This window comes from Vombatus ursinus, unplaced genomic scaffold (assembly GCF_900497805.2).
Source record: "Vombatus ursinus unplaced genomic scaffold, bare-nosed wombat genome assembly UNPS02014830.1, whole genome shotgun sequence".
Lineage (NCBI taxonomy): Eukaryota > Metazoa > Chordata > Mammalia > Diprotodontia > Vombatidae > Vombatus > Vombatus ursinus.
The window spans coordinates 31,300,029-31,326,626 of record NW_020954608.1 but is presented as its reverse complement, the minus strand read 5'-3'; the positions used below and the strand labels follow the sequence as shown (position 1 = coordinate 31,326,626).

At 38.6% G+C, this 26,598-nt stretch overlaps 1 protein-coding gene across 7 annotated transcripts in view; it reads left to right on the top strand.

Moving 5' to 3' along the window:
• Window positions 1–26,598, top strand: part of CELF2 (CUGBP Elav-like family member 2) — a 619,768-nt gene that overhangs the window by 423,136 nt on the left and 170,034 nt on the right. The window lies entirely within an intron of this gene.

Here is a 26,598-nt window from a genome sequence, read left to right as displayed (position 1 = left end):
AAGTTTCTTGTCAGATACTATTTAAAATAAATGGGTCTTCAGGTGAGACTTGGAAAGATTTTTATTATATTTTAGTTATAGCAATATTGGTTGTAATGGGATTTGACTTATTAAATAACTTTACTCTAAAGTGATACCATCCCTTAATCATATATACATACATCTGTGTGTGTGCATGTATATATATACACACAAATTCCATCCTATTTTCCTGTGATATTCATGTGCTTTGTATTAATTGTAAGTTCCAATAGAATATAGATCCTAGTACTCTACTGGTCCTGGATTTTTCGGTGGAATATCAGGGAGGGAAGGAAGGAAGGGAGGGAAAAGGAAGTTGCTTATTACTTTCAAGGCACTGTGCTGAGTACTGGAGATACAAATACAAGCAAAAGAGAAAGTTCCTGCCCTCAAGAGGCTTACATTCTAATGGGAGAAGAGGACTCACAGAAGAGGGGCATGTTAATGTGCCAGGCATAGGGATGTTACCATATTTTCCTAGAACTCATATCAGAACCTAGACTATTTTGCAGATGTCCCCTAAGTGTGTTTTAAATACTGTAGGTAATGAACCTGGGTCAATTCATTACCTGACCCATGTAAATACTACCTATGAAAAGAGAAAAAGTAATGTTGTTATGAAATCTCATTGATTCCAGTTTCTGTCACCATGTCACTATTAGTTACTACTTAGTTCAGTGGTACCAAAGACTCCACAACCTTTACACATTGGTCCTTTTGTATAGTGCAACTACTCAACAAGCAGGCTCAAATATGCTGGAAAATAAGGAAATAGTAGGTTGGTACCCCTAAGGTACATTGAGAGAGTGCTCATTCTTTCCATGATTAAGTAACTAAGCAGTATGCATCAGGCCTCTGCCTAGTAGCGATGAATAGGGCATAAACTATACTTTCATGGAGCTTACAATCTAATATGGAGTATAAAACATATATATGAGTATGGTTTTTAAAATGTTCTGTATAAGAGATACAAACACAACATGGAATTTGGGGGCAAGGGGAGATCACTTCTCTATGAGACCAAGTTGAGGAAGGGGAAGAACAAAGGAAATACATAATCAGAGGAGATTTTGCTTTTACATGAACCTCAAGCATCTTAGGAGGGAATCATTACAGATAGAAGAAACATCAGGAACCAAATTCACAAAGGTAGAATTGTACATGGACCATTACTGCCAGGGTGAAAAGTCTAATTTGGCTGGAGCTTAAAGTAGGTGAAGAGGAATATAGGTAGTAGGAAATTAGATGGGGGCTTAAAATGTCAGGGTAATAAGATTAGACTTTATTCAATGAGAAATAAAGAGTTATTGAAGATTTTTGAGCTGAGAAGTGACATTGAAGAAGTCATTTAATCCCTTTGAGACTCAGTGTCATGATCTGTAAAATGAGAGGGTAGCCTTGATGTCCCCTGAAGCTCTAGATATATTTGACGATTACCCTGAAAGTATATGTAGGACAGGTTGGAGGGGTGAGAGACAGAGAGGAGAGATCATTTAGGAGGCCATTATAGTAAACCTAGTGGTAATGAGGGACTGGATTAGGGTGGTAGAAGTGAGAGCATAAAGGAGACAGATACAGAGATGGTTTAGAAATAAACAGGACGTGATATGCAAGGGAGCAAGAAGAGTCAGATATGACTGAATTTTCAACCCAAGTGACTAGTAGAATGATGGTGATATTAATAGAAATGAAAGTCACCAGGGGGAGGCAAATTTGCAGAGGAAGATAGTTTCAGTTTTAGATATGTTGAATTGGAAGTGTTGGCAGGACACTCTGGCAGAGACTTAAGACCAGGGTTTGATAGAGAGAACAGAGCAGGAGAACTATTTTGGGGTGTTGATAGTTGAAGCCACAGGAATCAATGAAAGTTGAGAGATAAGAGAAGATGAGCAAGGATAGAACCCCAAGGAAAACTCACATTTAGGGAGCAGAAAGAGAAAGAAAGAGCAGACCAAAAAGATAAGGACAGTAAGGGGACCATGAGAGCATGGTGTCATGAGGTTCATGGATGATAAGTTTCAAGGAAGGAATCAGTACTGTTATGCTGCTGAGATGTCAAGGGAGATAAGGGCTTAGAAAACTGTTGAATATAGAAATAGCTTATTGGTGACCTTCAAAAGAGCAGTTTGGGGAGATAAATGTGAGTGGGAACCAGATTTCAAAAGAAACTCAGTAGTAATGTGGGAGGAGGCCATACAAAAACATAGAGAAAATGGACAGATAACTCTTTAGAGATGTTTCATGGTAAATCAATAAGAGCACCTCATGGTTCTATAATGCTTTATGGTTTCCAAAGTCCTTTCCATACTTGATCTCATCCATTTCCCACAGCAAGCCTATGAGATAGATGCTATTATTATCCCCGTTTTACAGATGAAGAAATTAAGACTCAGAGAAATTATGATATGCTCATGGTCATACAGATCATAAGTGTTAGGGGAAGATTTGAAGACTCCAAGTCAAAGAAAATCAGTACCTCAAACATTTAACATAGCATATGTGTTTGTCTATACAGGTTTTCACCTCTCTGTCAGAAAGATAACTCTATGGCCCATCCAGTCTTTATCTCCATCTTTAATAATGACTGCTCTTCATCTGGACCAATTAAAACAAACAGTTGTCCATCTGTCCCCTTCTGAAAAATTTCTATAAAATGAGATTGTCTAACTGTCTTTAATGTACCCCATTCTGATGTCTGAGAAACAAAATAGTCAAGAAGTAATTAATCTAAGCCAAATTTCCTCATATAATCCTCTTAATTTTTTATTTGTATATGTATTTTCTTCCCAGCCAGGTTATAAGTTCCTCAGAGTCAGGGATCATGTCTTCTATTGTCATTCCTCCCACAACACCTGGTAAAGATAAAGGTGTTTAGTAAGTGTTTGATTGGTCTAACTGTCCTTAGTAGAAATATGTAAGTTATTAGATACCATTTTTATTGATCTTCTAGCACAGAATTGTAGAATGTGCACTGGCTCTATAGTGAGAGGTCCTGGGTTCAAATCTTAATTTCAACACCTACCACCTGTGTGATCTTAGGCAAGACATAAAACCTTGGGCCTCAGATTCCTCAGGTATAAAATGAAGAGAATTGAACTAGATGGCTTCTATGGGGCAGCTAGGTGGCACAGTGGATAGAGCACCAGGTCTGGAGTCAAGAAGACCCGAGTTCTAATTTGCCCTCAGACACTTCCTAGCTGTGTGACCTTGGGCAAGTCACCTAACCTTATTTGCCTCAGTTTCCTCATCTGTAAAATGAGCTGGAAAAGGAAATGAAAAACCACTCCAGCGTCTTTGCCAAAAAAAACTCCAATGGGTCATGAAGAGTTGGACATGACTGAGAAACAACTTAACAACAATGATTCCTTCAAATTTTAGATCTATGATCCCATATGCAGCAGTCTCCTCTGATTTCTCAATCTTTTTGTTGCAATAAGAGGTCATCTTCATGTCAGGATCATTTGTTTCTCTTTCTTAATTGCCCTGGTCTTGTCACTATAATCCATTCATGTTATTTTTTCTCCCCTTTTTCTAAGTTGATCAGAATTGTAATTTTCTTCTCTAGGATTCTAGGAAACTTAAAAGGAATGCTGTATGGGGCAGATACTATAATTCTGATTTTACATGTGAGCTCCCTGAGGGCCAGAGGTTAAGTGACTGAGTTAAAATCACTTACAAAGAAGTGATTTTAAAAGACCAAGGACTTATGCTCCCGGTTTAGTGACTTATTGACCATGTTGTCCTGCTTCTTTGGGGGCCGTTTTTATTAGCCTAAAGAATAGAGAGCTATGTGAAATCCATATAGTGTATCTTTAACTGCCAGAAAACCAGCTTCCTTTCTCCTTGCAATGTACCAGTTCAGTATACGGTATATACCTAGCAACTCATTGTTTTTTCTTTCATTTTCACTAAGGGATCAAAATATGACTATTTTGTGACAATAGCTCCTACAATGCTTAGGGAACCTTGAAGGAAATCTCATATTTATCCTCTTTTCCCTTTGTACCCACATGGTTCACCCTAGTACAGGCCTTCATCGCCACCCATCTGGATGATTGTAAGAGCCCCCTAAAAAGTCTTCCTGCTTCCATTAATCTTCCTTATACAAAGATCTAGGCCTGTCAGGCGTATTCTGAAAGTCTTTTCATAGTTCCCCCTTAGCTGGTGAGTAAAGTTCAAATTCTAAGTCCTCTCATTAAAGGCATTCCACTCTTGGCTGCTGCTGCTCTCTACCAACTCAGCTGAACCACTTGCCATTCCTGGTAAAGGTCCCACACTTTCTCGCATATTTGCTTATGTCCATGTTGTTCCTTATGTTTGGAATGCCCCTCTGATTGTAATTCCTCCCTGGTTCCAATGCTGCCACCTCTTTCAGGATACTTTCTTCATCTTCCCTTTTCAGTAATGACCTTTTTTCCTATCCCAGACTTCATGTAGCACTCTGTTGTTTTCATGCACTTAAGAATAATTTTGCAGTATATTTGTTTGTATGTATATCATACCTCCCCCAGTTGACTATAAGCTCCATGAGGACAGTACTATGGGGTCATAAGATCATCTAAGCTGACCTTATGATAGACAGTAGCCTATGTTATTTGAGGGGCTTAAGGAAGGCCTCTCCTCTCCTCACTCAGAAATATTACCTGACTTCTCCTACCCCTGCAGCAGTACCCAAAATTAATAGACTAATAAACATTATTTAATTGTATTGCTGAATTGAGACATTATTTCAGCATATTCTCTAGACTATTTCCTTTCGATCTTGAAACTTTTCTCTCTTGAGAATTCATTGTCAAAATAAAATACCCTACGAAAAAGCTCTCATCTTAAACTCTTATCAGCTGAAACCAAGATTGGTCCTTTTGGAATGAGACACAGGCTAAGTACCCAAAAAGGAAAAAAGTCAGAGGTGTACAACTAGGAAGGTACCAAAGACTGACTTTACTCATCTCATAATTTTGCCTAAGGCGAGCCTGGTTACAAAATACTGTTTTCTTCTTAGAAGATTTTCACTGGGTATGGGAGGGCAAAAGGAAGGAAAACAAGAGAAAGAAAGAAAGAAAGAAAGAAAAAGATAGAAAGAACAGAAAAAAAGGAAAGAGAAAAAAGAGAGGAAAGGAAGGAAGATCTTTTTTTCTTCATCAGATCTAATTTTCACAGTAAATTTACATTATTCCCTAAAACTGTCAGAAAATTTATATCAGTATGAGGAAGACTTGATACCATTATTTTATTTTATTTTATTTTTGGGGCAATTGGGGTTAAGTGACTTGCCCAGGGTCACACAGCTAGGAAGTGTCAAGTGTTTGGTCTGAGGCTGAATTTGAACTCAGGTCCTCCTGACTTCAGGGCCAGTGCTCTATCCACTGCACTGCCTAGCTGCCCCTGATACCATTATTTTAAGTGGTATGGTCTCCAAATCTATAAGTAGCAGGATAAGTCAGATATTTATGTGGCTAAACTGGTTGTATTTTCTGTTGTAGAGATATTGAGAGCATGGATACCTGCTCTGTGTGTCTTGAAAATGATAGTATATTCTCCAAATCTCCTAGAATGTCCCCATTTGCATAGATCTATTGCAGTAGCAAATAGGGGAAGGTACCAGCAGTGCTATTCATCTTATGACATCCTTTTATTGTTGGGAGAAAATGCCAAGCATAAAATTTAGAGAGACTATGTTTATCTTTCATTTTCCCATCTTTTGGAACAATTTAAAGACCTTTATTAGGACCACAGGTTCAGTGGGTAGAGTATTGGGTTAAAATGAGGAAAAACTATCTTCCTGAGTTCAAATCTGCTTTGAGTGACCCTAAGCCAGTCACTTAACCCTGTTTGCCTCAATTTCTCATTTGTAAAATGAGTTGAAGAAGGAAATGGTAAACCACTTCAGTATCTTTGCCAAGAAAACCCCAAATGGGGTCATGAAGAGTTAAACTGGACTAGAAAAAGACTAAACAACGACAACAAAATCGGGACCACATGGGTACAGGAAAGCTCCCTTCATTATGGGTAGGGGCCATGTGGAGTCAGAATGAATTTACTGGAAAAAATCTTATTGAGAAGCCAAGAGAAAATCAGTTCCTTTGTAATACTAAATAAGCAAATAATTTTAAATGGAGGTTTGAATCATTTTACTTTGGACCTTAGACCCTGCCCATTATATATAGTGGTAATAACTGTTATAGATAATGGTAGTAACCATTATATACAGCAATGATAACTGAGGAAGGTTAAACAATACTTAGTGTTCCAATTTGAAAGAATTTCTTAAGTGTTTGCTTTCTGTTCTGTTTTTGAGAGCCTGTCTTCCACATTAGTGAATCAAAAAGGTTCCTACTACAGTGACAGACTTGATTTGTCATAACTATTTGCAAAGCTGCATTTTGGTCTATTGACAACTCTGTCAAAAGAAGAAGTTACTTCAAGGCTCCTCAAGCCATTTTCAATTATTTCCTAGTATCATAGTTTTAGAGCTGGAAGGGACCTCAGTAGCCATCATTTTCCATATGAGAAAACTGACTCCTAAGGATATTAAATGACTTGCCAAGGTCACCACGTGTGAGATAGCAAACATGAAAGGTGGCATGTAATTCCCGCCCCCCCCAACTGCCTTCCCTCTCAGATTACCTTGTGTTGAACTGCTTTTGTATTTATCTTTGTTCATTCACTTTCTATTTATGCTCTTTATATTTTTATGTGCATTTTTGGTCTTTCACATTAAACACAAGTTCATTGTGAATAGAAATAAATCAGTCTTTATACTTGTATCACCAGGATCTAACCTCATTCCTGGCACATAGTAGGGACTTAATTGTACCCAGGTTCTTTGATTCATACTACCTAATGTTAAAGCAGCAAACTGTGACAGAAGTCAGTGAGGTGAAGTGAAGTGAAAATGGTTTTGGTTGTAGACTGAGGGGGAGACTGCTGCTATGGTAGAAATATCTGATAAGAAGAAAACCACAGTCCTGTGGCTTAGAGCAGGGGTAGGGAACCTGCCACCTCAAGGCCACATGTGGGCCTTCTAGGTCCTTGGATGCAGCCTTTGACTGAGTCCGAGTTTTACAGAACAAATCCTTTTATTAAGGGGATTTGTTCTGTGAAATTTGGATTCAGTCAAAGGGCCGCACTTGAGGACCTAGAGGGCCATATGTGGCTTCAAGGCCACAGATCCCCACCTCTGGCTTGGAGCTATTTTGATTCCAAAAACAAATTTTACAGGTTGATGAAAAGAAGGAAAACTAAGATATCTCACCAATTCTAACTTGTCATGAAGTTTACTTATGGTCAGCTTTTCCACCTTTGCCTTTTTAGATGAATGTAACCGATTTTCTTTACCTTTGAGGCCATCCGCCATCAGTTTATTAAGAAATTGCATTGTTTGGCAGGTGCCCAACCACGTGTTAATCTGCAACCAGTCAGCTCTGAAATGAAAAGTGGGTCGGAGAAGGCTGCAGCATTAACCAACGCCCCTTTACACGTTTGCATTGCCTGAGAGCTGCTGCAACCTAACTGATACTCTCTCTACCCACTTCCTCTTCAAAACCAGAACTTATTTTCCCAGCAAGATGCCTACGTAGATTGAATAAGGTATAGGATAGAGAAGGCTTAGAAGTATTTATGTCATTTCCCTTAAACTTTGCTATTGTTTGGACCATATAAAGCTGCCATAGTTTGCATTTCTGTAGCGTTCAGTGCAATTTAATTAAACAGACATTTATTAAGGGCCTAAAGTGTTCAGACCACGGTGCTAAAGATAAAGACAAAAGCAAAACAATCCTTCCTTTTGAGAAACTTGAATTCTACAGGGCGAAAGGGCAACAGTTGTTTGCTGATAAATAAATACACAACATTTTGGAAGTGCACAAAATAGCACAAAATCATTTCAAGAGGTAGAGAACACTAAATATTGGAAAGAAAGATCAGCAAAGGGTTTATGTCGTAAGATGACATGTTGACCCTGCCTGTTTGACCCTGGGCAGATCATTTCATTGAGCCCCAGTTTCCTCATTTGGATTTTGTTTAGCAACTTCTTAATGCATTTAACACGTAATTCGAAGGAACTGAGATGTTTTACATGGCAAAAGTAAGAACAAAGTAAATTTCAGATTTGAGGAACAGTCAGGGCAGAAATGGAAGTGAGAGATAGAATATCAGCTATAGAGGAAGGAATAGGTGGAAAATCAGTTTAACTGGAAAGAAGGCTACATGAAGGGCAGCATGTCATAGTGATAACATGCTGGACTTAAAATCAAAAAGACCTGCGTTCAAATCCTACATCTCATATTTAGTATTCATTTGACCCTGGGCAAGTCCCTTACAATCTCTGAACCTCCATTTTTCTCATTTGTAAAATGAGAGGATTGAACTGGCCTATAAGGGCCCTTCCAACTTTCAATCATTGATCTAAGAAATAAGATTGAAAAATAGGAGGGAGTCAGATGGTGCCAGGCCAAGAATTTTGGTTTTGATTCTAGAGGCAATAAAAGCTACGGAAGATTTTTGAGTAAGGGAATGGCGTGGTCATATTGGCATTTTAAAAATATAAGTTTGGCATGCAAGGAAGAGAGGGTACTAGCTCAAAGCAAGGAGAACAAACTAGCTTAGTGTTAAAATACGTTGTAAAAAAAAAAAAAAGCTACATAGTCACATAATTATAGAATTTTAGAACCAAATGGGAATTTCCCATCTCATTTAGTCTGACGTATACTTGTACAAGAATCCCTCCTCTACCATCTCCAATAAGTAGTCAGTCATCCAACCTAAAATCAAGAACTTCTCGTGAGAAGGAAGCCACCATCTTCCAGAACAGCTTATTTAAATTTTAGACCTCTCTAATTATAATGAAGTTTTTTAAATCCACCTGTCTGGAACTTTTTACTCATTTCCCTTTCTTCTGCCCCCTGAAGTCAAGCAAAACAGGTCTAACATGTTCCCAGATATCTTCTCTTCCCTAAGTTGAGTATCTCTGATTCCTTTAACAGATACTTATGTGGCATGGTTTTGAGGGCACTGAGGATGCTAGATTTTATTTATAGGCTTACTCCCTATCCTCCTTAAACATTGCCATGGCAGATCCTTGTAAGATGAACTTCCTCTTTCAAGTTTAAGCTGTGCATTCTGTATTTTGGGTATATTACCACAGTGATCAAAAGCCCCAGGCTTTAGTCCTTGAATCTTTGATTTCTTGTCCTACATTCTCTGGTTCCTGGTACTTTTGTTAATATTGTTTACCAAATATTAGTTGATAAGACATTTGACAATATCTTGCTTGCCAATATTAATTGGCCTGTTAAATTAGTCTTTCAATTTTTTCTCTTCTTGTTTAACTTGACTGTGAGTGAGAATTATTTCATTTTCTATACTTATATCCCCAGTGCCCACAAGGTGGCACACAGTAGGTTGTTAATTTGATTGATCTTGTAGCTTCAGTGTACTTATTGGAAATTGTAAAAATCAATGGAACCATAGGAGCTAGGCTTGATAATATCTATGAAATACAGATGTTTGAAGCTGGCTATAGGCAAAACTATTTTACAAAATTATGGAAACACTAAGTAAAAGTGATGATTAGTGTGGCCAATGGCTGCTCAAATGTAAAGACATTGCATTACACAATCCATTAAATGGTTTGATTTTTTAAAAAACAAAATCTATTTTCTAATAAAATTAAGGAAGGGGTGAAGTATGATTATTGAGTAAAGAGAATAAGTGGAGGGAGAGCTAGCTTAATGCTCCATACTTATGATATGGTTATCTGCTATGGCTTTGTAGGAATATAATGGCACATTGGGTTTAGCAAATTTGGGCAAGAGAATTGTAAATGATTCTCTGTCCTATTTTGTGCACCTCACTGTGAAATCAATTACATATCACATTTCTTGGGTTTAGACAACAAAGAAATTTTAAAAAGGCAAGGTTAACTAGATGAATTAAAGAATATGATTCTTCAAAATGTGATGATCTTTCCCAACTTGACTTGATGGGTAGGAATTCTGGGGGAAAGAGTTCAGAGAATAAAGCACATGTAGGATGATGGCTATAATATACTTGGATTTCCCAAGGGGCAGGCATAGAGGTAGCAAGCCGAGCCGGCTGCCTCTGTAAATGGAAAAGGGAGCTTAGTTAGCTGAACAGGGGCAGCTTATAATGGTAAAAGCTAATGGGTCAGGGAGAAAAGGGGATGACAATTGAAAAGCCACAGAAATTGGAAGCGAGATCAATATTTTTTCACTCTCTATGTAAATGACTGAGAGGAAGGTGTCCCTAACCTGGCATCCAAGTTCTGGCATGAGTCCAAATGGGAGAAACCTATAAAACGTTCTTAGGACAGAAGATCAGAATGAAGGGCTTAGCTGAATATAATCTCTTCATTATCATTAAAAGTATATAAATTGGAATTTGGAAGATAATTAAAGGGATTCAAAAAGAATATGCACTTGTGGTATTACTCAGAATTGACTAGAAAAAAAATCTGATGCATGTAAATATAATTGGGGCTGCTCTCCCTGCAGGGCAGACTCGCCAATCTGGAGCTGACTGTGGTCTTTACAGTAGTCTTCAGTTACCCTGTGCATTGTTAGAGGTTCCTGCTAGCTGAGTATCTAAATTGTCAGCATTTTTCTTTCCCCTCAGTACTATTTGGCGCTAAGATGCTTTCAGAGGTCACTTAGTAGCATGGCAACAAACGATAGAGAATTTCACTGATGGACAACATCTGAGGGCAAGGTGGAAGAAGGCCCTAGGCCTGGCAGTGTTCAAAACTTCTTCGTAGATGCCAAACTCTAGAAATGAAAGTGTTGAGGAACAAATAATTTGGCATTTTTTTACAAAGAGTTGTTTTTTGCTTTTTTTTATTTTAAAGATCACACTTAGAGGCCACTGTGCCCAGTATTAGGAACTATTATTGGAGACACATCAAGGAAAGGCAGACATTCTGGAGGAGAGCACCACAAATCACAAAGGTCCAGAAAAGAAAGCCTACATGGAAAGGTCTAAGAGGTTTAACTTAAAAGGCCTGAGAACATTGAGTCAAAGGAAGACAAAGGGGAAAAGGTTTTAGCAAAACATAAAAAAGAGGGATTGTGCTCACCAGAAAAAAAGAAAAGTTAGAAGGAGCAATGATTGAAGTTTGCAAGATGCTAAAGTGCAGGGAGGGCGTAGATGATATATCTATATCTATATCTATATCTATATATACTGAGAGAGAGAGAGAGAGAGAGAGAGAAGCTCTTTCAATTAATGCCAAACCCTGGGACTCTGCTGCAAAGGTGGAATTCTTTGAAAAAGCAGATACAGTGTAGAGTTAGAGCAAAACTTTTTACAGTCAGGGGGTGGTGAACTTTAAGAATGTTGTACAGGTCAGAGATCCAGTGGCAGGAACTATCAGCACTTCTTAATTACAATTAAAATAATAATAATAATAATAATAATAATAGCAGCTAACAATTTATATAGTACCTACTATGTGTTGGACACTGTGCTAAATGCTTAATAATGATGATGGTGAACATTTATATAGCACCTACTATGTTCCACCTACTATGTGCTAAATGCTTAATAATAATGATGGCTAACAGGTCAGTATGATGAGATGCTGAAGATGTGCTTAGAGAAAGTTGCTATGATGGTTTTGCAGGCTAAGGTCCTGTGTTTTGTGAGAGCATAGCCCAGCTGTTGTGACAGATGTCATACCAAAATATGCTGCCTGTCATAGTGTTTCCTGGGTATACAAAAATACAGGTGAAAAAAAATTTAATTAACACATAGACAAACCTCACTTTTTCTGGAATACCTCTGGTATTTGTGATGGGGTAGGGGGAGGGGATTCATCCTAGGGATCCCCAAGAGAACGAATTCCATGAATGCTCTACTATACCTATACCTATAATGGTATATACTATCCCATACCTATAATGAAAATCTGTTTTCCTGTGCCAATCTGTTTTCCCCAGCAATGGACATATCTCTCCTGGTCATTCTCTTCCTGGCACATAACCCATACTTAATAAATTCTCTTCCTTTCTATCATTCCTTCTACCAGTCAGTTTGTCAGTCAATAAGTATTTACTGAGCTCCTGCCACCAGCAGGCCACGTGCAGTGTGCTGGGGAATACAACAAAAATGAAACAGTCTTTGCCCTCCAGAAACTTCCATTCTACCTAGGGAAACAACATGTACATATGTAAATGCATACAAAAGAAATAGAAGGTGATGGGAGTGGGGGCGGGGGTGAGGCACTAGCAACTGGCACCTGGGATCAGGAGTGGTGTTGTATTGGAGGTAGGCCTTGGACACTTGAGCTTGGAAGGATGCTAGGGATTCCAAGCAGTGGATTTGAAGAAAGTGCATTCCATGGTTGGGGGTGGGGGTGGGGTGGTTGCATAGGCAGCTGGTAGAAAAAACAGAGAAAGGAGGGAGAGAAGGAAGGGAAGGAAAGAAGGTATGATGGATTTTTAATGCCTGCTGTGTGCCAGGGATTGTGCTAAGAGTTTTATAAATATTATCTCTTTTGATCCTCACAATAACCCTGTGAGGTAGGTGTTATTATTATGCCCCCAAAGTTACTAAACCATGTGTGCCCTTTGACCCAGCTACTAGGCCTATAACCCCAAAAGATCAATGGGCAACAAAAAGATCTTAAATACATATTTTTTTTAAAAATTATAGTAGCTCTCTGTGTGGTAGCAAAGAACTAGAAACTAAGGGGTTGCCCTTCAGTTGGGGAATGGCTGAATGGTATACAAAGATTTTTTTTCTCAGTTGACAGTTTATTTTCTTCTCCTAGTTTCTTTAATTTTCTTCATACAAAAACTTTTAAATTTAATATAATCACAATTAGCCATTTTATCTTTCAGGACCACCTCTGTCTCTTATTTGGCTAAAATCTTTTTCATTTAGCCACAGTTGAGCACAATACCTCTTTCCAATTTCCTCCCATCCCACTTTTTTGTTTTAGTGATGTGACCTTATGTATTTAGGTCATGTGTCCCTGTGGAACTGCTCACCTATCTGTTTTGCTCAAAGTCATCCCCACTACAGTATCAAAGAGAGGGCTGACCATATGATGTGGAACATTTAATGCTCGGGTTATTTAGGGCAAGGGGCAGCTGTTGGCAGACCAAAATAACCCCCAAACACACTTGACTCCTTGTCTAAAAGTATCACAGTAACTAAGACAGCCATTAGATGAAAATATACAATAGCAATGATATCTAATAAAAAAAGCAGTAGTTATTACCAAGAGTTCTGCCAAGGTCCTTTTGGTGTATTATGAATTTAATACAACTTAGAAGCAGCAAAGTATCTGAATCTTATCTTTCATGTTATTCCATAAAAGTTCACATTCAAGATTGTTTCTGCCTTTAAAAAAAAGCCAAAATGAGCTTATTATAAAGAGGATGTGAGACAAAATGTTTGCGTGAGTTAAAGAAAATCAATGAAAACAGCATTGCTTAATTTATACATTTCCCCTGCTGTGCTGGAAACACAATTTTCCCTTGCATTTCCATTAGGCATAAGCACTAGAATTTAATATTGACTTTAAGCTAGGAGGAAAACAGACTGGCTTCGTTTCTGCTCTCCAGACTGAATGCAGTGCATCAATGGTGTAAAAGCAAATTGGGTTTTGAAGAGGCTTTAATTTTTAATCATCTCTAAGATGTTCATTAGTGGCCCAGGTAGGTAGGTAAGTTCTATTTTGCATGAAACACTGATTCTTTCTGTTTCTCGTTAAGACCCCATATTAACTTCATTTTAGAAAGGATGCTAGCCAGTCTGCAAAGGGTTAAGGGTCAGATTATTTATCCCCCCACCCCAAGACAACCTGTTGAATGAGATCATATTATGTAAAGAGCTTGACAAACCTTGAAGTGCTCTATAAATGCCATTATTATTAGACAAAATCTGCAGCAATATAGGTAATTTTAATAGAGATTAAAAACTACAATGTAACCTTTTAGTTGTGAGGGAAGCCAAAAATCTGAAAAAAAGATGATTCTTAGAGGATAAATGAGATAACATCTGTAAAGTACTTTGGGGTTGGGTTTTAAGTGTAAACTATTATTTTTGGAAATGCTGCCCATACTACCACTTCCCCTCACTTGTTTCAATGCAATTGAGTAAGAGACCTGGGTAGAGCAACAAAGGAAATGCATTCTTCATGCCCAGTCCTCTATCTTCTCCACTGCCAACAAGGCTGCTGATTGTACTGCTCATTTTGTGAAGTGGACATCTGTCTAATCGGAACTGGATTGTGACCACCAGTTCATTTCACACAGGCCACCACACAGCTGCCAGATGGGAACAGCTCTTAGCCACTTTGCAAGTCCAACTTGGGCTGTGTTCAAACCTCGAGGTAAAAGACCCTCCCCTCGCCCAGCCCCGACCACTCTATAAAGGAAATGCTTCCAAGAATCTAGGTCTTTTTAATCTCCTGGAAGAAAGAAAAGGACTTTGAGGAAAGGTAGTGCATAAATTAAAAGCTAATTTTTTTATCAGGTCTTTTAGGTTTTCGTCTTCACCTAATTACTGTCTAATCTCTACTCAGGAGTACACAGTTTTTAAGTGGGACATGTCAGGCTTTTACTCTGAAGATTAAATTCCATGGCAAATAAATTCATGACACCTTAAAAGGGGGAAAGAAGGCACTCCATCAAATGGTACAATTTGATTGTTTAATTGAGGATAACCAGGAGGTTAAGAGCTCACCAAAGAATTTTAAGAGAACTAGAATATACCAGGTAGGAAAGAGAATGTTCTATATGCTTTCTCTTCCATTAGATCAACTAAATAATAAATGAGTGTGTAGAAAATAGTCAGAGGGTATTACTACTTATGCAGGACTATCATATTTTCACAGGGAAAATATTTCCTTTTTTTTAAAACTCCAGAGTTAAACTACATGACACCCTGCCCCCATCTCCCATCTGGAAAGAAAATTGCCTTGTCCTCATTTTCTAGGTAAAGAACCTGAAGTACACATTGATCTTTTCAAACAAGGCTGATAATTCTAGAAAATATAATTTTCATATCTGACACATTCAGAGGAACTTTTATAGTTCCTGCTCCCCTGTCCCAAATCTTTTTTGGTCCACATACAGTTAAATATAACAATGCTTCTTAAGCTTGGATGTAGTGACATTATCTCCATTTTTCTTCTACCTGCCCTTGTTAAAAAAAAAAATAGTGATACTGTATGATAGCAATAACTCAGATTTATTTATTTGATGCTTTACAAAGCATCATACAAAATGTTTTCCTCACAACTCTGTGAGGTAGGCAATGTGAGCATGGCTGTCCCCGTTTTACGAACAAGAAACCGATGCTCACAGAGGTGAAATAGCTTCAATCTGGTGACATAGCTAGTAAGTATCAGAGATGAGATTTGAACTTAGCTCTTCTTGCTCTGCTTATCTAGTTGCCATTGTTATTGTTCAGTAGTTTAGCTGTGTCTGACTCTTCGTGACCCCACGGACCACAGCACTCCAATACTGTCCATGGGATTTTCTTGGCAAAGATACTGAAGCAATTTGCCATTTCCTTCTCCCTTTCTTCTTGCTCCTACACCATGCCAAAACCAGAGCCCCAGGTACACTTTGAAAATCTTTTGGGGTCTAGAACAACATCTTTTTCTTGGTCATTCACCTAAGTTCCACTCACTTCAGTGAATACCACATCCCTCAAAGTGATTTTAACATCCTTATTTTGCCATGGTACTACTGAGGAAATAAAGAGGAATTGATCAATCAAATTGATTTAATGTGTGGTTGGTTTTTATCCATACTTAAGTTTTGGCAGCCAGACCCCACTCCATTTGGTTCTCTTTCAAAATCTTCACCATCACTTAAGCTTTCTTCCAACCATTGATCACATGACCATGAAAATAATGTTCCAAAGACACAGGTCTTAGCCATGTCACTTCCCTACTCAAAAAAACAAAACAAAACAAAACCAAAAAACATTGAATGATTCCCTTTTGTTTCTTCATTGGCTCCTTAGCTTGGCATTTAAGGTTCTTAACAACCTGGTTCTCAACCCACGACCTCTTTAACGCTATATTGCAGGCCAATTGGGCCACTTGCTGTGTCCAAACCTTAACCAGTCAATCAATAAACATTTATTAAGCACCCACTATGTGCCAGGAACTGTGCTATGTCATGTGCTAATACAGAAAGAGGCAAAAGATATTCCCTTGTCCTCAAAAAGCTTACAATCTAATGGGGTAGATAACATGCAAACAAATATGTGCAAAATAAGGTATACACAGGATAAATATGAATTTAACAGAGGGAAAGCAATAAAATTAAGATGGGTTGGGAAAGACTTCCTGGAGAATATGGGATTTTCAGAACCTAAAGAAAGCCAGTGGGGCAGAGCAGAGAAGGGAGACTGTTCCAGGGAGAAAGGACCACCAGAGAAAAGGTCTAGAGCTGATCTTCCACAATGGTTAATCCCATGTCTGGGACATACTCCTTCCCCATACCCTCCCTTCAGAATTTCTATATTCCTTCATGGATGACCTAAGCTTCTTCCTGTTTTAGAAAATCGACATTAATTACCCAATCCCAGCATTCCCCCCCCACCCCTGTAGTGTTACTTCCTTCTTCAGAGATTCTTATAATTCTTTGTCTGATGTGTCCTTCACCCCCTCATTTCCTATTCTCTATTTTCCTTCTCTGTGTTCATATTGTATTTCCCCAATGAAATGCAAACTCCTTGAGAGCAGGGATGCTTCATTGTTGGTTCTACATTCCTTGTACCTGACACCAGCCTGCTTTCCATTCCTCAAACATGCCTTTTCCTCTGCTTTTTCCACTTTTGTTCATAAAATTTATCACTTGGAATGTACTCCCCTTATTTCTCCCTGTTACAAATCCTATCCATTTACCAGATTCCTGTCCCAAAGTTGTTTTGCCCATAAAAATCTTCCCATTTCATTCTCCCTGGAAATGGTCATGTCACTTACCTCTAATTCAGGAGTTCTTGATCTGCTGTCCATTAGCTTTTTTAAAAAAATATTTTGATAGCTGTATTTCAGTATAATTGGTTTCCTTTGCAATCTCATGCATTGTATGTATTTACAATCATTATTCCAAGGAGTCCATAGACTTCTTCAGCCTTCCAAAAGGGTCTATCACACATGAAAAAATTAAGAACTCCTGCTCTAACTTCTATAAGTATGTGTTTGGTGCCTATCATGATATTTATCATGTTGTTGTTCATTTGTTTCAATCGTGTTTGACTCTTTGTGACCCCATTTGGGTTTGTTTTTTTTTTTTTGCAAAAACACTGGAGTAGCTTGCCATTTCCTTCTCTAACTCATTTTACAGATGAGGAAACTGAGGCAAACAGGGTGAAGTGACCCAGGGTCTGAAGCCATATTTGAATTTAGGTCTTCCTGACTCCTGGCCCAGCAGTCTATCCACTGCACCACCTATATTATCTTCCCCTACTAAATTATAAGCTCATTGAGTTTAGGGACCACATCTTGTCTATATTTGCATCCTCCATAGTTGCTAGCACAGTGCCTTGCACAGAGTAGGGTTACAATAAATCTTGAATGAATAAATGAAGAATGCTCTTAGAAAAGTGTTTTCTTTTTCTTCCACATGGTAATTTCAGAACATCCCACTCTTTTTCACTTCGAAACAATGAGCACTATTACATTCCTTGGTCTTAGTCAGTGAGTTGGTACTCTACAGAGTGTGAAAAAAATATTGTTTCAGCTAAAGCACTGGAAAAAAAAGAAAGAGAATCACTTTAGGATGTCGTTGTAGTATGGAATGCTTTAACATTTAAATGGAATGGGGAAAGGGGGAAAGAGGGTCACTGTGTGTGGCTAGATGCTCTTCATGGCCAAGGCTCCATGCCCTTACAGCAACAAGTTCCCTTGAAATTCAGCCAGGCCTATCTACAGATGTGTCCTTTGGCTCTGGAGTAAAGGCCGGGTAGCATTTCTCATGAACAGTCCTGTCCTGGCAGAGACTTTAACACTCGACAATAGGGTAGTGAAAAGGGATAACCTAATAGGCCTTATCCATTTCCAGTCTCTCAGATCCTCTGGTGCTCATTGTCTTCATACATCACTTTGTTCCCTTCATGCCAACTTTGAGAGAGAGAAACAGACACACAGACATGCATGCGCGCACACACACACACACACACTCACACACGGCTATGAAAACTTCTAAATGAGAAACAACTGGGGGAACAAGAAACAACCTACTTAATTGAGTGCACATTGGAGGCTGCAAGAGATTACAGCGTGATGTAGTTTACCTTCACTGTGGATTAGAAGCCTTAAGAAATCCTCTGAAGTTCATATGGGGGTTCTCAGAGCAAAGTCTTGCTTCCAGTTTGGAATGAATGGGACTAGAAAGGTGGGCATCCGTCACTAACAACCAGAGGTGAAGGAAGCCAAAGCGAAAAGGTGAACTTGTGGAAGAATGGGAAAAGGTAGGGATTTAAGGATGTAGACTACAGGAAGGAAGAGAAGAAGCGTTCATTAAGCATTGCCTGTGTGCTAGGCATCACACTAAGTGCTTTAAATATGTATTTAAAGTATTTGGGAGTCAGGAAGACCTAAATTCAAATATGGCTTCAGACCCTGGGTCACTTCACCCTGTTTGCCTCAGTTTCCTCATCTGTAAAATGAGTTAGAGAAGGAAATGGCAAGCTACTCCAGCGTTTTTGCAAAAAAAAAAACAAACCCAAATGGGGTCACAAAGAGTCAAACACGATTGAAACAAATGAACAACAACATGATAAATATCATGATAGGCACCAAACACATACTTATAGAAGTTAGAGCAGGAGTTCTTAATTTTTTCATGTGTGATAGACCCTTTTGGAAGGCTGAAGAAGTCTATGGACTCCTTGGAATAATGATTGTAAATCAACAATTTTGATTGTTATCAAATAAGATAACAATCTTTATTTGATGCTCATCACAGCCCTCTGAGGTAGAGGCAGAGGTCCATAGAGACAGAGAAACAGAAAGAGAGAGGGACTGAGACACAGACAGAGGTCACAGCCCTCTTTGACCTTCTGAGTCCTGGAGATTCTACTTGCAGGTGAGCAGGCCATCTCACTTTTCTGTCTGTCCCTGCTGGGCGCTGACCCTGGCCTGGTTGCCATTGGCCGACAGGCTTAGCCAGTGCCATAGAACGTGGCTGGTGTGAAAAACTCCACTCCACGTACGCCTGGCTATGATCACTTCCACAGTCTTGCTCCTCGTGTATTAGATTATGCCCTTGAGGAGGTATAGATGACACAGAGGGTGTGTAGGGAATTGGAATAGCGATGGAATTGGAGCCAAAGGACTTTGGCTCCGTTCTGCCTCTGACGACCTCATGTGCTCTGTCTCCAAGTCCAGCACAATGCAGATATTCCATCACGTTTCTTTGTGTCTTTGCACAGGCTGTTTCTCCTACCTGGAATCCTCTCCCTCTCTTACTTATGCCCCTTACTATGGAATCTCTGATTGCTTTCAGTTTAGTTGTCACTTTTTTTTTTTTCCAAGTCATTGTGTGTCAATGGAAAGGACTGTTTAGAGTCAGAAGACCCAAGTCTGAGTTCCATTGGAGCTTTGGTAACTTGCTACCTTTGTGACCTTGGGCAAGTCACTCTCCTGGTTTGAGCATCATATTCTTATCTGTAAAAACAAAGAGGGTTGGACTAGATTAGATCTGTGATCCCCACCCACCTCTGACCACAGACACTCTCCTCAGCTTATCTTGTATATAACTTTTTATGTACAGGTATCATGCCCCTCAATAGAAGGTAAGCTCTTTTAGGTCAGGAATTTTTTTTTGTATTTGTGTCCCCAGTGCCTAGCACAGTGCTTCCACATGGTGTCACAAAGGGGAAGGAAACAAACATTTATTAAGTGCCTACTATGTGCCAGGCATTGTACTAAGCATTTTACAATTATTACCTCATTGGCTCCACACAGCAACTGTTTGAGATAGGTGCTATTATGATTCCCTTGTAGAGCTGAGGAGACAAAGGTTAAGTGACTTACCCAGGTTCACACAGCTAGGAAGTTCCTGATGCAGAAAACTCACGTCTTTCTGACTTTAGGTCCAGTGCTTTATCTATACGCCGTATTGTTGTTGTTTTTGAATCATTTCAGTCCTGTCTGTCTCTTTGTGACCTGATTTAGGCTTTTCTAAGCAAAGATACTGAAGTGGTTTGCCATTTCCTTCTCCAGCTTATTTCACAGATGAGGAAACTGAGGCAAACAAGAGTTAAGTGACTTGCCCAGGGTCACACAACTAGTAAGTGTCTAGATTTGAACTCAGGAAGATGAGTCTTCCTGACTCCAGGCCCTTCGCTCTATCTACTTTGCCACCTACCTGCCCACAAACACATATAGATTCTGTTTATTACCAATTTGATGACTCAGGGCTTTTGCTGGGGTTGGGTCCCTAATTTGCTTATCTTTTTGCAAACCATTATGGCCAACCCTGAAAAGCTAATTAAAGGTAAAAGATTTTTATCTGCTCACCACCTGTATTATGTATATTTGCGAAAAGCACATACATAATTTCTTTTTAAGGAGTCAGCTATCCCACATTTTTAACTCTGAGCCCTTTCAGGCTGTGATCTTGTCAGACTGTAATGGACTAAGAAGCATGCTTGGTTAAGGCTCAGAATGGAGTTTCTCCATGGAAACCCCTGAATGTTGCAGGAAAGGGCACTAGGGGGGATACTTTATTCTGAATTGCTACCCTGGCCCATGCCTCTACAGAGCTGAAAGGTCAGAATAACAATGCAGTTGAAATGACTAACCACTGATCCCAGGTGCTTTTTATGATGTCAATATTTTGAAACTAGGGTTGGCATAGAGTCACAGTGGTCTTGCAGTAGGAACATGTGCTTGAATTCTGTCTTAGATGTCGACTAGCTGTGTGCCACTGAACAATTCACTTAATCTCTGTCATCCTCAGTTTCCTTATTTGTGAAATGGAAATAATAATAGCACTTAACTTTATAGGGTTGCCATGAGGATCAAATGAGATATTTTATTTGTATATAGTGCTTTACAAACTTTAGCTCTATATAAATGCTAGCTACTATTTATCATCATCATCATCATCATTATTCTGAAAGTCAAAGTAAAGGGAAGTTTTACTAGGGAATCTAAACATTTTATGAATGCCCCTTTCTGCTCATTTCTGACTTGAAAATAGTGAGGGGAAAAACCTCTTAGATGGAAAAATATCAGTAGAAATATTTATGGAGCTAGAAATGAGATCAGGAACTCTTAGTAAATTGCTTTATACCTCCTCTTGCCTCTTCATGTATATTGTGGGTTGGAGTTGGAATAGAGAAAGATCATTAGCCTAAGGATCAGGACATTGCTGTCCCAGTCTAGGGTTTGTTACTACTTAGTTATGACATTGAGTAAGCCCCACTCCTAGCCTCACTTTCTTCATCTCTAAAATGGGGATAATAATACTTGCCTTGATTACCCCAGGTGGTTGTTCTGAGATTCAAATGAGCTAATGGTTATGAAATGGCTTTGACATATTGAAGTGTGCTAAACAAGATGATAATATTTTTATTCCTTTTCCTCTTCCTTTGTAGAGATAATATCTGGCACAATATAAATACAAGTTTATTACTTCATTATTGTTTTTATTCATAAAACTGCTTCCAGTTAAGGCCATAGGACCATTTTGGTGAGAATTGAGAGGGTTAGCTCATCCAGGGACCTCCCTTTGAGTTGTATTTTCTTCCACTGGGTTCCTAATGCCTTTTCAGTTAGATATTCTATCTTTCTTTCCTTCTTGCCCTTAAGGACAGGATAGTTTTCCTGTGGTCTATGAGAAATCAGCCACAGTCTTCCCCAGAGACAGCTGCACTTTAGAAGTAATAAGCGCTTCCTGTTTGAAAAGCATTTAGGAATCCTTCAAGGGTGAGAGATGCCAAATATGAGGCAACAGTGGTTGGTTATGAAGAAGAGTTTTGATGGAGAAGGTAGCTAATTTTCCCGAAAATCTTACTATTATGGGTCTTCATGAAATCAAAGGTTTAGATGTGTATGAAGGAACAACTCAGACATTTCCCGATGACAAGATAAGTGCAGCAATTATATTTAAATAAGTGCAGAAGAAAATTTCACCACAAACTACATTAGCAAAAGAAGCTTCTCTATAATGGGATTTAATTGAATTAATGCTACTCTCTGTGTTCCAGCTAATATGTTGCTAGCTCTGTCCATGGCTGGGCCACAGTTCAGTAAGAAGTGATGGATTCCCTCAAGGATATCCATAATGGGAAAATAAAATATACCTTGATTGTGGCAAGAATTTTAGCAGAACTGATTATACCTTTGAGGATTTGGTGTGGATTTTGGTCGTGGGAAAAAAAATGCAAGTTCTCCTTGAGGAATATGTGTTTCATTCTTTTATAGCATGGTTTGGTTTTACTTTCATGTTGAATTATTTAATAATAGTATATTTTCTAAGACTTATTTCTAACTAACAACAATAACATCACCTTACACATGTGTAAAACTTTTAAAATTTGCGAAATGTTTCCATACATATTTTTTTCATTGAGTATTTATATCAGTCTTATGGGACAAGTCATGTAGATGGCATCCTCTCATTTTTATAGATGAGCAAATTGAGGCTCAGGAAGGACCAGGCCAAGGTCACATAGCTTATTGAGTGGCACAGTCAGGGCTAACACCTTGGTCTTCTGACTCTTGGTCTAGTATTCATTCTTTTTACAATGCAAGTTTCTTTAAATCTTAATTTTGAACTAAATAAATAGAACCTGCACTAATGTGATAATCTGGGGCCTTCTCATGATATCAGTGTGACCTTGGCTAAAGGTCATTCCAGTGATATGTAAGGGAGGAGCTTTAAGCTTGAGTGCAGAGTCAGACTTTATGTCTTTTGTCCCATTTAGCTCAGCTAAGTTTCTATGGATAGAATGCTAGGCCTGGAGTCTGGAAGACAAAAGTTCAAATCTGGACTCAGATACTTATTAGTTGGGTAACTGTAGGCAAATCACCTAACTTCGGTTTGCCTCAGTTTCCTCAACTGAAAATGGAGAAAACAATAGCACCTAACTCACAGGGTTGTTGTAAGGGCTAAATGAGATAATATTTGCAAAGCAGTTATAGCACAGTACCTGTTACACAGTGGGTGCTATATAAATGCTTATTCCCTTCCCCTTTCCTAAGTTCAGAGAGACTCATCACCATGTTGGCTAGAAGGTGGTGAATTTTTCACCTCCAGAAACTCTTGAATGCTAAATTATAAAGAGGGTATGATCCAGACTATTAAAGTTTTTAATATGTATGCTGATGAAGTAAGGAATGAAACAAGCATTTATTAATCATCTACCATGTGCCAGGCACTATGTTAAACACTTTACAAATCATATCTCATTTGATCTTCACAACAACACTGGGAAATAGGTACTATTATGACTCCCTGCCCCCTCCATTTTACAGTTGATGAAACTGAGGCAAACAGAGTTAAGTGGCTTGCCCAGAATCACATAGCTAGTAAGTGAATGAGGTCACATTTGAACTAAAGTCTTCCTGACTCTAGGCCCAACATTCCACTCACTTGTACCTCCTGGCTGCCTCCCAGGATTGGGATGAAATCATAAGCCACTGAAGCATTCATACTGAAATGTAGAAATTATGTTCAAGCTTCAAATAATAGGGAAATAATATTAGTTAATAGGGTATTTAGGTGATGTAATTATCCTTTGCCTACATACTACAATTTTTAATAGGGTGATTTTTTCCGAATCTTATTTACCCTTGCATAGATCATGATCCCATAGAATCAGTACCATGATCATAAAGCAGTACCAGATCATCTAGCAGAGAGCTTAGAGGTAGAGAATAGAGGATGGGCAGAAAACTTAAGTAAAAAGTACATTAGGAGAAAATTGCTTGCATCCTCTTAAATTAACCTTTCGTGAAATTACTTTTTATCCTTTTTTGGCATTTGTTATCAAGAGGTAATGGCTTGTGAATATATTATAGCACTTTACAATGAAAATAATTTTAAAATTTACTAGACAACCACTGAATTTAGGAAGAAGCTCCAGTGGTTCAGTAGAAAACATTCGTTTTTAACACCTCTCAGGATTATTTACTTTGGAGATATTCATTCCACTTATCATAATTTCTTCAAGCCAAATGTTCCTTAACTTGGTCTAGTTAGAATTCACTCCTCCTAATGGAAGATTTATCTTCAGAATTATTTTATTACATCCAATAAAAATTGGAGCCTAATATTCCAGTATATTAAAGGCCTCTAGTTCTATGCGTTCAGATCCTTTGCTAAGTGCTGAGGGAGATATAAAGATGATTAAGGTTAGTTTTCTGCTCTCAAGAAGTTTACAAATTAAGGAAGGAGAAGGAATGAACAATAAGGCATATGCATAAATATCAATCAACAAGTATTTAGTAAGCACCTGCTATATGTTAGACACTGTGCTAAGTGTTGAGCCAAAGACAAAAGTGAAAAAACATTGTAAAAGACATTGCCTATATATTACAAAATAAGATGTAACATGTGATAAGGCTTTCAAGAGCTTCTAGGAGGGAAAAATAATGAGGAAACATGGGAAGTAGAAAGTGGCATTTGAACTAAGCTTTGAAGGATGGATAGAATTTTTGGTGTGCTGAGTTTAAAGTCTGAGACCAATGTTCAAATCCTAGCTCAAACACTTAGCACTCTGGGATTCAATTTCCTCAACTATAAAATCCTAAGCCCTCTGAACTAGTGGAGATTTAGGGAGAGGCCATTTCAGGAATAAGGAGCGGCATGTATAAAGACATGAAATCAGGAATGCATGTGAGCTACACAGGAATCAGTGAGTAGACTGGTTTGATGAATACAGAGCACATACAAGTGAGTAATGAAAAATAAAACTGGAAGTCATCATTTGGACTAGATTGCCTTTAACAGTAAGTTTATATCCATGTTATTATTAAGTAGTTATTCATTTCCAAAATTTTATCTGGGGGCTCATTAGGATGAAGGATAATGTGGGGAGGCCCAAATCACGGGTTTATAAATCCCAGAGATTTCTGATTTGAATTGTAATCAATTAATCAATCTCCATTTATTAAGCACCAAGCACCTCAAAAGAAAGAAACCTTAAAAGAAAGGCAACCTTGAACAAGTTGAATTTAGGAATCCTGTGTCACCATCTCTAGCCCCAGTATAATCGAGCTGAAGGCTTTTTCCTATCCGTCTCAGGCGAGACTCATGTCAAAAGTCCTCATGGAGAAGGGGACTAGAGAAAGTTAGGGAATTTCCTGTTAATGTTCAGCTCTGAACTTCAGTTCACCTTCTCTCTGGGCTCTAGGCATAGTCATACTTAATAATCTATAATAACATAGTAATTGCCACTCTTGGCATTTTCCCAGAACCCTTCCTGGAACGTCCCCAAAGCACCTTCCAAGAATTTATGTTCCATTCTTTGCATCTTTACTGATGATGGCGCAGAACACTGAGATAAAGTTTAGCTCACTGTGGGTCACCCAGCATAGCTATGGTAGAGCATGGAGTGAATAACTAGGATTTTATCATTTCTATCTTGTGTTCCTTTATGTCACCAGGACATGGAGGAGTACCTAGCTTCTCCCTCCAACCAACTTTAGTTCCTAGTCATTTAGTTCCTAGTCATTGAGAGTAGTTGTATAGCCTCTCCATATATCTAGGCCAAGTATTGATCCATGGGACCATGCTGCCCACTATCCAAAAAAGAGTATACATGAGATAACAAAGTCATTTTAAAATTTTGGCTGAGGTTGGATGAAAATAAGCACTGAAGTGAACAGTATTTCCTGGGAACTGTGTTTTCAGCTTTAGTGGTAGGCCAGAATACAGAAAACTGTATGTGTTCACAGAATCTCAGAGTTGAAAAGGACTTCAGAGGTTACCTAGTCCAACACTTTCCTGGAAAAAGAGTCTCCTCTACTCTATTGCCAAATGTTCGTCGAGCCTTTGTTTAAAGATCCTTTTAGTGAGAGGAAACATACTACTTTCCAAGGCAGCTGATTGTTGGGAAATCTCCCATGATATCAAGTCCAGTCTGCCTCTCTGCAACTTTTGTCGCTTCTTCCTATTTCTGCCTGGTGTGCAAAAACAGAATAGATCTAATCCCTTTTTCAAGTGATGGCCTTTCAGGTACTCGAAGATAGGGATCATTCCCTTTTCCCACCCCCAAACAGGTTGTCCACTCCATGCTAAACATTCTACTTCTTTCCATCAGTTTTCATGGGAATGGTCTCAAGACCTTTTGCCATCCTGGTCATCCTCCTCTATATATCATCTGATTTGTCAATGTCTTTCTAAAATTTTGCTTCCTAGAACTGAATGCAATTCTCTAGATGTGACCTGATTAGGGGAGACTAGAGCGGGACAATTCATGGAGGTTAAGATTGGTATTTGCTTTCCTGGCTGCCATCTTACATTCCTGATTTATGTTGAGTTGACCAGGCTCTTGATCTGCTTTCTCAGCTTTGCATCTATTTACTCTTTTGCCTAGGTGATATGTTAGTTCAGTACAGTTCCTTCAGACGTGGAT